The sequence below is a fragment of the Lycium barbarum genome, chromosome 7 (genome assembly GCF_019175385.1).
Source record: "Lycium barbarum isolate Lr01 chromosome 7, ASM1917538v2, whole genome shotgun sequence".
NCBI lineage: Eukaryota > Viridiplantae > Streptophyta > Magnoliopsida > Solanales > Solanaceae > Lycium > Lycium barbarum.
In genome coordinates this window covers 81,422,848-81,440,729 of record NC_083343.1, presented here as the reverse complement: position 1 = coordinate 81,440,729, position 17,882 = coordinate 81,422,848, and the positions used below count along the sequence as shown (strand labels likewise).

The following is a 17,882-nucleotide window of genomic DNA, read 5'->3' as shown; positions in this document are numbered from 1 at the left end:
GATGTTTTGAATAAGTTATGACTTTGGCGGAAAGTTGTATATTATGTATATCGTGAGTATAACTTGAGGAAACGATATGAAATGTTTCTAAAACTATATTGTGATGATCTTGATTGATAATGAATGTGAAATCATTGATATTAGTTTAAAGATTTAGGTTGGAGTGAAGGTTATGTCACTTTGTTAGAATGATGGCTAGTTGAAGGATATTGTGTCTCTAATGTTTGTTGTTGATGTTGATGTTGTTGTTTGGGTTGTTGTGATGGTTTTGAGCCGAGTTGAATTCTCAGGGGTGCTATATGTATAGGGGAAGTGCTGCCGAAATTTCGGTAGGCAAGTATGCATTAAGTTGAATTTATGGCATCCATAACTCATAATTGGTAAATGTGACCATTTGCAGATTTTTGACGAAACGGGAAGTGAGCTTGGATAGGCTTAAAAAGCTCAAAAGGTATGTAAAGCTACCCGATCCTTCTTTTGGCATGCCTAAGTGTATTAGAATCGGATTCGGGCCTCGAAAGACTTTCTGCCCATCGGAATCCGCAATTGAAAATCTCGCTTTTTCCTTCAGTAAGATTGAGCCCTTTTGGTTTGTATTCTTGATAATCATGCAAACTTTCCCTAAACTACTTGGAAAGCTATAGAACGTCCGTGGAACCTTTGTAGGTGACCCCATAAGCTTAAAATATGTAATTTGAGCCCACCGCCTTGCTTGTCCTGAGGTGGGCCCGCTATTCCCGGTTTTGCCCTTATTGTACTCTAGTCTTACTTTTGAGTGATTTTTGAAAGAAATGTTTTGGACTACCATTCTAATTACTTAACAAACAATGTTTTAAATATTCCATTAAGTCTGATAAATTGTTTTGACACTCGGAACGACTTCAGAAAGGTTATACTCTATAATTCACTATGATATCCGAAACTCATTTATTAAGATCCCTTCCGACTTCATTGGATTGGTTTGTTTTTGATATGCCTCATCGAGTCTATGGAAACATTTATGATATTTTAACTGCATTAGTCTCTCACTACTCCACTCGTGGATGCCCCAATGTTTCCCACACTGAACCCGGGCCAGGATATGTTGTCAAGCGTGATCCTTTGCATTGTTCGTCGTGCCTCGATGTGAGGGGGCAGGTATACACGTACATGGGTTTGTGGAGTATGTTGTGCCATGTACGCTTGTTCTGATATGATTTGCTATGGCCATCTGATATGATATATTATGTGACGGGGTTATGCCCCATTCTGATTCTTCTGTGTTGTGGCACCAGCGTCGGGAGGGTGGCCACGTTCTGTCTGCCGAGTCCCTTGGCAGGGGCCGGATTTGATATGACATATGTTTCTGTATACACTCTGCATGTTTTGAAAATATGTATTTGATACTTTGGATTTTCTGCTCGCTTTCTGTACGTTCTGTACCAATTATGACTCTGTTTCTGTAATTCAGGCTTTACATATTCAGTACATATTTCGTACTGACCCCCTTTCTTCGGGGGCTGCATTTTCATGCCGCGCAGGTACCGACGACAGGTTTGCGGATCCGTCCGTCTAGGATATCTTTTCTGCCATTTGGAGCGCTCTTTTATTCAGAGCCATCTTTTGGTACAGTCTGCCACTTCTATATATGTATATTCTCGTTCATGGGTACGGCGGGGCCCTGTCCCGTCATATGATTCTGTCGGTCTTTTTAGAGGTCTGTGGACATGTGTGTGGGTTGGGGTCTTTCTGTACAGATGTGTGCTTATGTTGTGTTTGGGCGATCCCATTCGCCGCGGCGGCCGGTCCGCATATATTTAAATGTTGCTTTGTTGGCCCTGTGTGGCCTTTGTTGGTATTTTTTGCGTGCAGGGTATATGGGATAGTTCGTAAAACAAAGGAAACTCTGCCGAAATTTTTCTGGAAATTATCTAAATTTGAAATAAAGGCTTGTCGGCTTCTGCCATATACTAGAATGCGTTTGAGTGCCCAGATCGGGCACTAGTCACGGCCTACGGGGTTGGGTCGTGACAGTGAATGAATTTCCGGATGTATTTCCGGACGAACTCCCCGGTCTTCCTCCAGAAAGAGAGATTGACTTCGCCATCGATGTGTTGCCGAATACCAAGGCTATTTCTATTCCTCCTTATCGAATGGCTCCGGCAGAATTGAAAGAGCTAAAAGCACAGTTGAAAGATTTGCTTGATAAGGGGTTTATTAGACCCAGTTCGTCACCATGGGGAGCACCAGTCTTGTTCGTGAGAAAGAAAGATGGTTCCCTACGAATGTGTATTGATTACAGGCAGCTGAACAAGGTAACGATAAAGAACAAATATCCTCTTCCGAGGATTGATGATTTGTTTGATCAGCTGCAGGGTGCCAAATGGTTCTCAAAAATAGACTTGAGATCAGGTTACCATCAAGTGAGAGTTAGAGAAGCGGATATTCCCAAAACAGCCTTCCGAACAAGATATGGCCACTATGAGTTCCGAGTAATGTCGTTTGGGCTGACCAATGCTCCGGCCGTGTTTGTTAATTTGATGAATAATGTGTTCAGGCCACTCTTGGACTTATTTGTGATAGTATTCATTGATGATATTCTGGTGTACTCTCGCACAGAATCGGAGCATGCAGATCATTTGCGAATTGTTCTTGGCATTCTTCGAGCTCGAGAATTATATGCAAAATTTTCAAAGTGCGAGTTTTGGCTGAATTCTATAACATTTCTGGGCCATGTTATTTCAGATGATGACATTCGAGTTGATACTTAGAAAATTGAAGCTGTGAAGACTTGGGCAAGGCCTACAATGCCTACAGAAGTTCGTAGTTTTCTAGGGTTTGGCAGGTTAATATAGAAGATTTGTAGAGGGTTTTTCATCTATCTCAGCTCCATTGACAAAGCTAACCCAGAAGTCAGCTAAATTTCAATGGAACGACGCTTGTGAGCGCAACTTCCAAGAGTTGAAAGATAGATTAACCTCATCTCCAGTTTTAACGCTTCCAGAAGGGGCAGATGGTTATGTCGTGTATTGTGATGCTTCTGGTGTTGGGCTAGGATGCGTATTAATGCAGCAAGGTAAAGTTATTGCATATGCTTCGAGGCAGCTGCGGAAACATGAAAAGAACTATCCAACTCATGATCTTGAATTAGCTGCGGTTATTCATGCATTCAAAATGTGGAGACATTACTTGTATGGAGTGCATGTCGATATCTATACAGACCACAAGAGTCTTCAATATATTTTCAAACAAAAGGAGTTAAATCTGCGGCAGAGGCGGTGGTTAGAGCTATTGAAAGACTATGATGTGAATATTTTGTGTCACCCCGAAAAAGCGAATGTGGTAGCCGATGCGCTTAGCCGCCGATCAATGGGCAGTTTATGTGAAGTCCCTCCGGAAAGGAAAGAGATGGTTCATGAGCTCCGCCAATTAGCTAATCTTGGAGTGCGTGTGATTGATTCGGGTAGTGCAGGGATTGGTATTAATGATCCCACAGTTTCGTCCTTGAACATGGAAGTGAAAGAGCACCAGGTTGAAGATCCTAAATTGTGCCATTACAGAGACACGTCTCATGACAAAGAGAAGTCTCCATTTAAAGTTTCCACGGATGGAATTCTTAGATACCGGAGCAGGCTATGTGTGTCGGATGTGGCAGAATTGCATCGACGAATTCTAGAAGAAGCACATTGTTCTCGGTATTCCATTCACCCAGGCACAACCAAAATGTATCATGATCTTAAATTAATATATTGGTGGGATGGCATGAAGAGAGATATAGCAGAATTTGTGGCTCAATGTCCAAATTGTCAACAAGTAAAGATCGAACAACAGAAGCCAGGAGGCTTATTGCAAGCAATGGAAATTCCTACATGGAAATGGGAAGTAATTAATATGGATATCATAGTGGGATTACCTCGTTCCCGTGGCAAGTATGATTCCATATGGGTGATCGTGGATAGATTGACGAAAGCAACCCATTTTCTTCCAGTCAGAACCACGTATTCAGCAGAAGACTATGCGAGGTTGTATCTCAAGGAAATTGTGCGACTCCATGGTATTCCATTATCTATTATCACAGATAGAGGGGTACAGTTTAAAGCCAATTTCTGGAAGTCCTTTCAAGAAGGTCTAGGCACCCAAGTGAAGCTTAGTACGACATTTCATCCGTAGACTGATGGACAAGCTGAACGTAGTATTCAGACTTTAGAAGATATGCTACGAGCATGTGTGCTGGATTTCGGTGGTAGTTGTGATGATCACTTACCCCTTATTGAGTTTGCATACAACAATAGTTACCATTCGAGTATCCAAATAGCTCCGTATGAAGCATTATATCGAAGGAAGTGTAGATCCCCGATTGGATGGTTCGAAATAGGAGAAGTACAGTTGATAGGTCCTGAATTGATTCAGCAAGCGGTATAAAAAGTCAAGGTGATCCGAGACCGATTGTTGACAGCCCAAAGTCGCCAAAAGTCTTATGCGGACAATCGCCGACGAGACTTGGAATTTCAGGTTAATGATTGGGTATTTTTGAAAGTGTCGCCAATGAAAGGGGTGATGAGATTTGGCAAGAAAGGGAAGTTAATTCCTAGATACATTGGACCCTATAAAATTATCCGCAAGGTGGGTCATGTAGCCTATGAATTGGACTTGCCTTCGGAGCTTGAATCAATCCATCCAGTCTTCCATGTTTCGATGCTCCGCAAGTGTGTTGGGGATCCCACAAAGATTGTCCCGGTAGATGATGTGCAAGTGATAGAGAAGTTAACATATGAAGAAGTACCTATCGCCATCTAAGACGGGCAAGTACGTAGACTTCGAAACAAGAAGGTGGCTTCAGTCAAAGTCTTGTGGCGAAACAACAACCGGGAAGAAATTACTTGGGAAGCGGAAGAGAAGATTAAATTCACGTACCCACACTTATTCCAACCCCCGGGAGAGATTCTAGATGAAACGCTAGCACTATAAGGTATGTACGCTTACTTTTCATGCTTTTGGTCGTGTGTGGCCATAGCTACGTTGCTATTATGTTGTAGCTCGGTGAGGCAGTGATATTATGGGATGTTGTGACAGGTTGGTAGTGTCATATTATAGGGGAAACTCTGGCGAAATATTCGTTGAATCCCGAGTGTTTAACATTCGAGGACGAATGTTCCAAAAGGGTGGAAGAATGTTACACCTCTCGTTTATATATATATATATATATATATATATATATATATATATATATATATATATATATATATATATATATATATATATATATATTATGTTGAGTTTCGCCGAATGCTAATTGTCCTAGTTTCGGGAAGTAGGATAAGTCTTGCAAGGTCATGAAGGTAGATGTGCCCATCTTGAGTATATAATGGAGTAAAACCATGTTTAGTAAGCTTCGGGAAGGTTTAAGACTCGTTGGATCATCGGAGATAAGTTTCAGGGGAAGTTTGAAAAATTTCATGTTCTGGCGCACTTTGTGGCACAACATGCGTCCAGCAAACACGACATGCGGCCACGCAGTTGCACAGCAAAGTGTGCCAGTGGAATTTGGTCAGCTGGCAAGCTTTGCGACACAACATGCGGCTCGCAGAGCACACTTTGCGTCTAACAAAGTGTGCCGCATGTTGTGTTGGTCCAAATTTTTCTGGACCACTTTAAATAGACCAAGCTCGACAAAAATCATATTTTTCACCATTTCGGACATAGAAACCTCTAGAATATTCTCTCTAACATTCATCCACAAGAAAAATTCAAGGGAAAGCCATGATCAATGACACCAAATCCATGAACCCAAGTGTATGAAGCCTAGCCAAAGTTCATTTAATTCAAGAAAACCCAAGGGATGTGAAGTAGGGTTTTGGTGCTAGAGGAGTAACTCCACTCAAGACTTGTTCAACCATTATCTAAGGTAAGTTTCATGACTTTCTCATGATGATTAAAGTGTTGATAAGTTAAAATACTTGGATTGAAGAAGAGTGTAGGGAATGGGTCATGAAAGGTGAATAGTGACATTGTTGGATGAAGGTTTGAAATGAATCATAAATGTTGGTATGTTGAGATTATAAATACATTATAAATGACATTTATAACATGGAATAAGTATTGTACGAGAAATAACGCGATAATGGACTTTGGTCATAGCTATGAAAAATTGGAGTGAAATTGTGAATTGAGGGCAAAATAATTAGATGATGCTTATTGTTTATGATATTGTGATTGTTGTTACGGATGTTGGGAGTTGGTATGGAGTATGGAGGAAAGTAGTGTAAACAAAGGAAATGCTGTCAAATTTTCCCTAGAATTAGTAGCGCGTTCTTAGGGACGAGTAACTAACGTTAATGCGAATTCTCTCTTGAAGGTAGACACGTGACATTGAAGGAGAATTGTTTTTAAGCAAAGCCAATCAGCCTGATGCTGTTGGATTTTATTAAAATAAATAGAAGTATTTACAGAAAAAAGAAATAAAATGAAAAGAAATGAAGGAAAACTGTAAAAGTCTATGCTACTCTATCCTAGGAAATGAAAGAAAGGTCTAGGCCTTGTATGAGCAGCCAAGTGTAACAATGAAAAACTGCAAACAAGAACACTCCTTCTTTGGATTGATGCCATTAGCAGCCACCTCAAGCTCTCACCAGGTGCTATGATATCTAATCTCACTGAAAATCTTTCAAGAAGAAGTGTAGTATGAAGCTCCTCATAGTTGCTGTCCTTATGCTGTCCACTGTCTCTGATCAAGCTTACATGTTCAGTCGTGTTGAATGGTTGTAGCTGGATTAGCTAACTAAAGAAATCCTGTTAGTAGGATGAACATTCCTGTTAATACCACACACTAACAAGGATAACCTTAGTCATCTAACCAGGACTACAACACTCCTATGAAGTTGTTATCATGATCCTTTATTTCTTTGTGTAACTGAATATTGTGTCATCACTTGTTGGCATGATCAGTAGAATATGATCAATCTGGTTCTCTATTTCTGTATATCTTGCTTCTGAAGTTAGGCAGCATCATCTTATCAGCATTGAGAATCTTCTTTGCACCTGTTGGCAACTCAGCAAATGAATGAAAGTGAACTGTACCTGCAAAATAAAAAACCAGGTTAGCTAAAAAATCAGCAAGTGCATTGCCTTCCCTAAGGATATGAGCAAACTTCACTTGGCCCTTGTTCCTCTAGAAGTTGATCTTAGTAACTTCTATACTGATCTTCCATGGAATCTCCCATATTCCTTGAATAATGTTTATCATGGTCAGAGAATCTGATTCAATCATTACAGGCACCAAATTATTTTTGATACAATACTCAATCCTATCCAAAATAGCTACAGATTCTGCTGTGATGTTAGTTGTATCAGCTATTATTCTTGCCCCAACATATATCGGGTTTCCAACCTCATCTCTAATGCAGAAAGCAGCTGAGCTCAACCCTGGATTACCCCTAGAAGCCCCATCTGTATTGCACTTGAACCATCCAGCCTCAGGAAATTTCCATTGCACCATCTTATATCCTATTCTAGGCCTGTAATCCTCCAAATATTTCACCATGTGAGGCCAATCATGTGGAATATTTCTCAACCAAGGATATAATGTCTTCACCAGTTGCTGTAGATTATAATTGATCCCATTTATCACCTTTAGTTTATTCATCTTACCCCTATGCATGATAGTATTTCTTCTCTTCCATAATTGCCAACATATGAATGCTGGTTGCTGCCTGCATAATTGATTTGAGTTTTGTAGGACCTTGCATATACCACCAATGCACTATTTTCTGATGAATCTGAATCCTTGGCACAACTATCCCCACAGCAGCATTATAATAGTGCCAAATTTCTGCTGCAAAATCACCTGTGAGGAATAGATGTTGAACTGTCTCCTCCTGATGAGAGTTTAGACAACATCTACATCTAGATACAATGCTAATATTCATTCTCCTTAGTACATCATCCACTGGAATTTTGAACTTCCACAGTCTCCAAAGGAAGAATGATATTTTGAATGGAACTCCTTTGTGCCACAACTTTGAAAAGTAAGCTGCTGTTTGAGCCTTTTTCCTGAGCAAATTCCAAGCACTCCCTACAGTGAAATCTCCTGTAGTACTAGCCATCCACCAGGATTTATCTTTCTCCTCTGAATGCTCCACTTCAACTCTTGTAAGATATGATCACACACATTACTTGGCAGTTTGGCATGCAATTTCTGTGCATCCCGTCCTTCTGCATTCATAAAGTGTGATACTTCTTCAATGCTGGTGTCAATCTGAAATTCTGGTGGTAAGACCTGTTTGAGTGAACCAAGTTTTGTCCAATTATCTTCCCATACATCACATGCTCCATTTTTAGGTTCCCACCATATCTGTTGATCCACCTGATCCCTTGCCTTTATCATTCTTTTCCATACTTGTGATCCACCTTTCCACTGCACTTTAGTAGGCTTCTTCTTCTTGCAATATTTATTCCACATAAAGGCTGACCATAATGTATTTGATGTTCTAAATTTCCACCATAGTTTGGCAAAAAGAGCTTTAGACACATCATCTAGAGATCTGAATCCTAATCCTCCTTCATCTTTTGGTAAACATACCTTGTCCCAAGAGGACCAGTGCCTGCTTTTACCTTCTTCCTTGGTACTCTAGTAAAGCCTTGCAAAGATTTTATGAAGCTCATTAATGGTATATTTTGTGGGAACAACAGCTGACAACATGTATATTGGAATACTCTGAAGCACACTATTGATAAGAACTGCTTTTCCACCAAAAGAGAGCAATTTTTCTTTCCAATTTTGCAGCTTGTTTTTCACCTTCTTGATAAGGTCATTGTAATATACCTTTTTCCTCCTTGAATGAAATATAGGACATCCCAAGTATGTTAATGGAAATTGATCCCTTTTAAAGCCTGTAATCTGTTCCACCTGCTGAGCCAGTGCACCAGAAATCTTGTGATGCATATAAAAGGCACTCTTGCCTTTATTGATCAGCTGACCTGAAATTGCCTCATACTCCTGCAGTATCTTCACAATTCTCTTCAATGAACCCCCTTCTGCAGATGCAAATATTATAGTATCATCTGCATATGCCAGATGGTTCATATTTTGACTCCATTTAGGCATGCCATAACCCACATACTCAGAATTTTCAAATTCTGCATTTAGATCTCTTGATAACACCTTTGCTGATAAAATGAACAATGCAGGTGAAAGTGGATCACCTTGTTTGACACCCCTGGTTGAATGAAAAAATCCTTTGGCCTGACCATTAAAAAGGATGGAATACCAGTTATTTGCAATCAACCTCCAGATCATGTTAATGAATTGACTAGCAAATCCCAGTCTGCTGAGTACCTTTATCAAATATGACCAAGATACTATATCATAGGCTTTTGCCATATCTAATTTGATCACTACATTAGCTGGTTTGCCCCTTTTTCTGATGTCTGTCACTATTTCCTGTGCCAATAGCACATTCTCAATAATGCTCCTCCCTTGAACAAAACTTGTTTGATTAATAGAAATCAACTGAGGTAATACAGTCTCCAATCTATCATGAACCACTCTTGACATCACTTTGTTGATAAAGTTACTTAAACTTATAGGCCTTAAGTCTGAGTAACTTTGAACCAACTCCTTCTTTGGTAGCAATAAAAGATTTGTGTGTGTGACTGACTTTGGAAGAGCATGACCCTGAAAGAAAGCCACCACCATCTTGTATACATCCAAGCTAATAATGTCCCAACAAGTCTGGTAGAAAACTCCAGGAAAGCCATCAGGACCACTAGCACTTGATTCACTAAGGTTGAAAACAACGTTTTTGACTTCATCAACACTAGGCATTTGACAAAGGAGATCATTTCTGTTTTGGTCAACCAAAACATGAATGAATGACAGCAAATTTTCATCTCCAATTAAATCTTCTTGTGAGAATTGTTGAGAGTAAAAGTTCACAGCCTCATCTGCCATTTGATCCTCATCCTCAATCCATGAACCATCTGAGTTTTGAATTATTTTGACCTGCAATTTCTTCCTTCTTCCCTTTACTAGATTATGGAAAAATCTAGTATTTTTGTCTCTATCTACAAACCAATCCAGGGCCTGCTTTTTGTCTCCAGTACTCTTCTTCATAATGCAAATATCTCTTAGTCTCAGCCTGAGCTTTCTGCAAAACCACTCTATTTATTTGGCTTGGATTTTGTTCAAACAATTGTTCCTTTAATCTCACTATTTCCTCCATGATGATCAGCTGCTTGAATATATCACCAAACACTTCCCTGCTCCATTTGGATAACACCCCTTTCATCTTTTTCATCTTACTTTTGAAGTTTATGAAAGGATCATCATGCTCCTAAGTGGACCAATTCTGCCTGACTGTCTCCATGAAAGATGCATGTTCTATCCAGAATGATAGAAATTTAAAAGGTCTGACTAGATTCTGATGCTTATCCCCATAGGTACACATATAGTGGAGCATGGTCTGATCCAGTTCTTGCAAGATGTTCCACTTCTATATTTCCAAAGTTGTCCAGAAGCAGTGAATTCACCAACATCCTATCCAGTCTCTCAAAAATACATGCTTCATGTGCTCTACCATTCCACCAAGTGAAGGGACTACCCTTAAAATTTACCTCTTCAAGATCACAAGAGTTTATGCAAAAAGCAAAGTCTTCTATATCCTGAGGTTGAATAGGATTACCCCCTATCTTTTCTTCATCATTTAGAACCACATTGAAGTCTCCTCCTATTAACCAGGAACTAGATAAGGTATTGGAAAGATGATAGATATCCTCCCACAACTCTATCCTCTCAGAAGCACTACATTTAGCATATACTAAAGTAGTAATAAGATGCTGATTCAAATCTTGTAAAAACAACTTCAAAGTAATATGCTGAGGAGAATCCAAGCGAGCGATAAACTAATTAAGAGAGAAAGGTATGTGAGGCTAGTCCTTTCTTTCCATGGCATGAATCCTGTAGCATGATTTTCCTTCTCTTCATGAGTCTCTTAAATCCCGGAAAAATTACGAGCCTATGATCCTAAATTGCTACACAAGGTAAAGAATTAGAGTATATAAATTTTTGATGTACATGATATGATGATTCCCAAAATGTTCATGATGTCATTGATTGCTTACACTCACCTTATACCCTATTTCCTTCAAGGTGAGGCAGAATGTTAATGAGTGCTCCATAATGGAATCGGGGAATCACGACCTTACGTCACCCCGATAAAGTATAGTTGTCCTTGAGTTTCATGCATATATTATGATGAGAATACTATAATGAGTACATTATGATAATGAGCATATGATGATGATGATACACCGTACCTATATGGTCGGGCAGATACATACACCACTATAGTGGGCAGCTTATACCCCGGATGCGGGAGGCCTGGACGCAGGCTAATGTTATGATTATCACACCGATCCGATATTGACGGGCAGCTTGCATATTAACACACCGTACCTATAAGGACGGGCAGCTTATACATTATGCATATATGACGCGATGATGAGTATGAGTAAGATAGTATGACTTATTTTCTTTATGCTTGACAGTCGGATATAGATGTCCCATATTGATATTTCCCCTGTATCATTGTCTTATTTCATTATTTATGCCTCTCATACTCAGTAGAATGTTCGTACTGACATCCGTTTTCTTTGGACGCCGTGTTCATGCCCACAGGTACACAGGGAGACCGCGTAGACCTATAGGATCTAGCAGCAGATCTACAGGAGCACTCCATTATTCTGGAGGTGCCAATTGGGTTTATTCTTTTGTGTATATATGTATACGTATTTTGGACATGACGGGGTCTTGTCCCGTCTTTATGTCCAGCACTCCAGTAGAGGCTCGTACATATGTAGTGTGGGTTATGTGGTTCCACGAGGATGCCACTATATGTATTATTTTTGATAGCCTAAGGGATTATGTTTATAAAAGTAATATGTTTTGAAAAGAAAGATGATTTTCTGATGCTTTGAGTATAAAATTGATAAAAGAGCATTAAATGGATAAGATAAGTAGTAGAACGACCGGTGCTCGGTGGTCAGCCCTGGGTACCCGTCGCGGCCCCTAGCTGGGTCGTGACATTATACCTTGAATTCCCCAAAATAAAAATCTCTAGTATCTTCTGAGACACCTTTCCAATTGATTCCATTGGGATCAAGTTGATTTTTGAAAGATGCGGATATGGTATTAGAGCATTATTTAAAGGTTCCAACCTGCATAAATTTGAAAACATTATTTCAAGGCCTTCCACAAATTATATATAAAAAAAATTACAAGCATGGACTAACCTGTCACGACCCAACCCCGTGGGCCGTGACTGGTGCCCGAGCTGGACACCCATACACACCTACTTACCAATCGACATATCCAAACCTTATTCATATCCAATATATATTAATTCATACAGATATTAATCTGAAGCAGTCGCATATAACATACGTATCATACAGAAGCCGCTAAGGCTGTCATGGAACATATCATCCAGAGCATTTACATAAGCATATATACATACAAGCCGTTAAGGCTGTCATACAAAATAGGACCGCTTAGACGCAAATCACAGACATAACCGAACAATAACGACCCATGACCCACATATATGTCTACAGGCCTCTAACAAACACAATAGAATCATATGACGGGACAGGGCCCCGCCGTACCCCTGAATATACACATACATATATATAACGGAAGAGTCTGTACCAAAATATGGGCTCCAGAACAAGGGAGCACTCCAAGGCAGCAGAACATATAGCCTAAGTTGTCGGGTCACTCACACGAACGTCTGTACCTGCGGGCATGAAACACAACCCCCGAAGAAGAAGGGGTCAGTACGGAATATGTACTGAGTATGTAAGGCATGGAATACAGAAAACAGAAACATAACTGGAACAACGGTACAAAAAGTAAGTGCGTTAGTCAGAATGCCAAGATGTGTATTTTCCGAACGTAAATCATACTTACCGATGTCATATGTCAGAAAAGCACCGAAAATGGGTAAAACATCCAAAGTACCAAAATACTTACTTTTCAAGCACAGATCATACGTGTCGACATCGTATACCACCATATACAAATACATATAACCGATCCATATGTAATGTGATAGTGCCGAGGAACGTACGGCCCGATCCATATATAACATATTAGTGCCGAGGAACGTACGACCCGATCCATATATATATAACATATACTGCCGAGGAACGTTCGGCCCGATCCATATATATATATAACATATACTGCCGAGGAACGTTCGGCCCGATCCATATATAGATAACATATACTGCTGCGGAACGTGCAGCCCGATCCATATACATATATCATTGTGCTGCGGAACGTGCAGCCCGATCCGTACATATATTATACTGTTGCGGAACGTGCAGCCCGATCCATACATATATCATATACATATCCTTAATAATACTTCCTTTGAAAAACATATTTTACTCATATCTATGTAGAAAACAGAACATATCATGTTGCCGAGGCGTCGGCTCCGATCCATATATAACATAACATGTTAGTGGCGAGTATAACATAGTGCACACAATAATATAACCGGCCCGAGGCTCGGCGGTCGATATGATAGTAGCACGCACGAGCGGAGTATCGAGAACCTTATGTATTTAAATCAATTCTAAGACTCGATGGACAAGTATACTCACCGACCCCTGAAGGCTCAGAAACAAGTTTCGGGTCAATCTGACTTAGTATAAGAAAGTTACGAGCGTTTGAAGTACAAAACGCTTTATAAGCATTTCAGGAGTCATTTTTTGGGAAATTAGAGCCATAATCATGTCAAGTGCCTACGGATATCGTTATGAATCGAATCAAATAGAGCTTTTGGAACTATATGTACGTATCAAAACATATCAGAGGCTCGATGGAATAATCGAATATGTTAAAATTTGGAAGGTCAAAACTATAGTCATATCATTTGTTTCTCAAATGCCATTCGGAAACATATTGGCCAAACTTCGGACATCATAGATGCACGTCATCGGACATCATAGATACACATCATCGGACATCATAGATACATAGCAAAACCATACGGAACAGCTTATGGGAAATCAAGAACGGTAGCCATCCTAATGGCTCTAAGAATAAGAATCTTTCTGAAGTCATACAAATACGTCATATACTTATTTCATAAGGATCATGCCAAAGAAGAAAAGGGTAGGCCTTACATACCTCGCTCGCCTCCTAAGCTGATCCCAACTCAAGTCTCGGGCTCCCCACGATCTACAATAACGTTATTAATTACCAAACATTAAATACAAGTACTTAGAAATTCAATTCTAACTAGCACTTGTCTACAGAAATTTCGGCAACATCTCCCCTGTAAATACAACACCCCCGAGAATTTAACTCGGCCAAATTTATTAGCAACCATACCAACAATCATTTCGACAATACCAACAATAAATTTGAATCATATTCTAACATTAGTAACTCGCACAACATTCAAAACGATCCAACCAAACTCTATTCCACCCGAAACTCTACAAATGCAACAAAAGCTACAACAACACATTTTCTTCTTTCAAATTCATAAACTACAACAACAATTCATACTTTAGCAACTTCATTCTCACAACTACATAAAACCATATTAGAATCGCATAATTTCCTACAACAACCTACAATAAATTTCCATGCCATCTTAAACCATTAGTCTTTCATTGGAATCATAGAGTCCACAACAACACAACTAACATATTAAATAAAATTAATTCACCACTCCTCCACCATTCAACAACCACACGGCCACCATTCAACACACACACCCACACGGCCACACACAACACACACTATTTCCGTGATTTTCATTCAATTCTACTTACTACAACATATATAAACCTTCCATAACATATAAAATAATATGAATTCTTACCTTTTTCCTCAACTTTCCACTTGACTAGAGTTTTTTGAACTTGCCACCAAGAGTAGTTTTCTTGCTTCAATAATTATACCACGTTAAAGAGGGTCTTCAAATTAGTGGAAATACTAGGAGAGTATATTTCTTTGGATCAAGATGGATGGATTCAAATTTTTCTTTCCTATTCTTGTTCTTGACCGAATGGCCCTTTTTTTTTCTCAATTTTTTTTCTTGAAAGTTCTTGAAATGAGGTGATAATGATATGGCCCTCTCTTTTTATTTCTTGGATTTAAATTCCCAAGTGGGCCTTGGCCCATACCTTGGCCGGCCACACTTGGGCTATTTTCTATATTTTGTTTTTGTTTTTCCAAGCCCAATTATTTCATGTCCAATTTTTGTGATTCACGAAACTATTTTCCAAATTTCTAATTTTTCCCTTAGCCTTCCTCAATATTTTCGCATCAATATTTCCATGAACAACTTATGTATTAAATAAGATCAAAAATATTGTCTTATCTCTTACAAGTCACAATTATCTCAAATTATCCGAATGTGTAAAATACGGGATATAACATCCTCCCCCCTTTAGAACATTCGTCCTCGAATGTCAAACTGGCCTTGTGGGGTCTCATAACACTTCGAGGGATTTTAATTTCCATTACACACCGTTCACGTATGGGTCTCACTTTATCGACTGCCTGTTGAATCGTATCTGAGCCGTTTAACTTAGTTCCGTCAATATCGAACCAACCAATCGCTGACTTGTGCTTCCTGCCATATAGAGCCTCATATGGTGTCATTTCGGGCTATCCTCTTTATATTTGTCGGCCTCTGCAGGCGTCTTCCATATTTGCTCCCTATATCTTCCTCATGGTACACTTGTTGTCAATTCCTTTCTACATCCTTTCGTAACTTTTACGATATGTCAATATACTCCAAACTCTGGCCCCGAGCTAATAAGTCTTCTTTTATGGGGCTTGAATCGTCATAGTTCATTTCAAATCTAGTATGTTCTCCCCCCCCCCCTTTTAAAGGGGGTCCATATATGCTTATGATCTTTAAGTAACCGTCGCCTTAATAATTATCTGCTACCTTCTCAAAATGGAAGTTCCTGCATCGCGGGTCTGACATATCTATCTCCTTGCTAGCTATGTTTTCGTACTTAATTAGAATACTTATAAAAGAATCAATTTCCGACACTTACTTTTTCCATCTTGACATACCTCTGTCCTTTATGTCTAACAATATCATTAACCTTTTTTGGTGCGTATCCGTTTCCAGTCACTTTCTTCCTAATCACTCTCTTTTCCCTCAATCAAGCCATCAGTGTCTTTAATCTTTCTCAGGGAATAGCTTTCTTCTCTTGTCGTTTGGTAGCATCGGCTCCGAAGCTCGCAAGGTATTCTTTTATACACGCGAATCGGTTCCATTCTTAAGTCACTCTTCAGGAAAGCTTCTCTATGTTCAAAGCAACCATATTGATACGGCTGCGCATTTATCTTTTAGTAATTATATCCTTCCTCAATGGAAGGTTCGGCCAAGTTATCCTTTCCTTCATACCCGTTCCTTATCCTTCATTCTGTTTCCTCGATAATCGAATTCCTCGATCTTCACATGATTCATCATTCCATGTCATAGGTTTTCTTATCGACTGCGTCAACTTATTATCTTAGTCCTTCCTTGGTCAGTAGTCGATTCGCTATCACCAACTTATTAAAGTATCCTTCGTGCTCCCATATGCTTGTCCTATTTTCACCGTTAACCTTCTCCTAATTTGGTTCCTTTGCCCTGTACTATTACATTGCAGTTCTTTTTCAAACCTATCCTTCAAATTTCTACGAAAATAATTTCATGCTTTGACCATTGGCTCTTTTAGAGGCTTTGCTTAATTATGTTTCTTACTTTTCACTTTTTCTGACATTTTGATCTCCTTACCTTCCAGTTACTCACTCTCTTTCCTTTCTAAATATCATTGTATTAGAATTTTCCAATCTTACTTGTAGTGAAATCAGTATCAGTCTATTTCATAACCTTTATACCATATCTTTCGCTTTGTCTCTTGGGTTCCATTCAGTCAGTGTCTATTATACATCGCCACACTGGTTGCTAGGTTTCACCTGTCAATCGAATACAGTCGTAAATGAGTCGTCATATGCATACATATACATTTATTTCCATTTTGCTTACAAAACATTTCCCAAACACTATTCAAACTTACTCTGATTCCAAAGCTGTGTTGCGCTTTCTCCCTCCTCACCAACTTAGTCTGCCTTAGCCCACGCGACCTCTTTAAGGTTTCTAACCACTCCACATACTCTAATTTCCTTTAGGTTACCCCAAATTCCCATTTGTCTCTTATATCTACATTTGTGAAAATTTTTAGCATACTTCCCAGGGGGTCACCCATCCCAAAATTGCTCTGGCCCTAGCACGCTTAATCTTGAAAGTTTAATACATTTCGATGCGTTAATGCCGGTATAATTACATCCACTACCCCGCACGACCTTTGTCACGTAATTTAAGGCAAGTCGGGGTCTTAACAACTTCCAACACGTCCTCGTAGCGGGTCCCACCCCGATCTAGAGAGGATCCTTTTACTTTTCTGACTATACAATTACCGTGTTGCCCTTTTTGAATCCTCAATATTCACTTCTATCTGTACATATGATTACCTTTCATCCGGGGTTCCTAGATTCACACTGGTGGCGGAGACATCTCAGTCGCCGTTACTTATAACCATTGGATCATCGGCCCTTTTTAAATTTCCGTTTGCCATCATTAAATAGTACTCTACAGAAGTTACATATACATAGAAAATTCCAAGAGAACTCATATACCTGTAGCCGATCGGTCTCGGGTCTGATCTGGGGAGCTGCCATGTGAAGTATGCTCCTCATCATCGTCTGTCTGCCATCCACTCGTCTGACTTCCATCATTGCTCGCATCTAAATCGGAGGAGTATAGATAACCAGGCAATTCCTGGTTTACTGACGGCCAGGATAAAGGACTGGGGAGTAGTCC

The 17,882-nt window shown here is 39.6% G+C and overlaps 1 pseudogene; it reads right to left on the bottom strand.

The window, feature by feature from the left end:
- Positions 1–15,661, bottom strand: part of LOC132601553 (uncharacterized) — a 66,728-nt pseudogene extending 51,067 nt beyond the window's left edge.
- Positions 15,662–17,882: the final 2,221 nt, after the last annotated feature.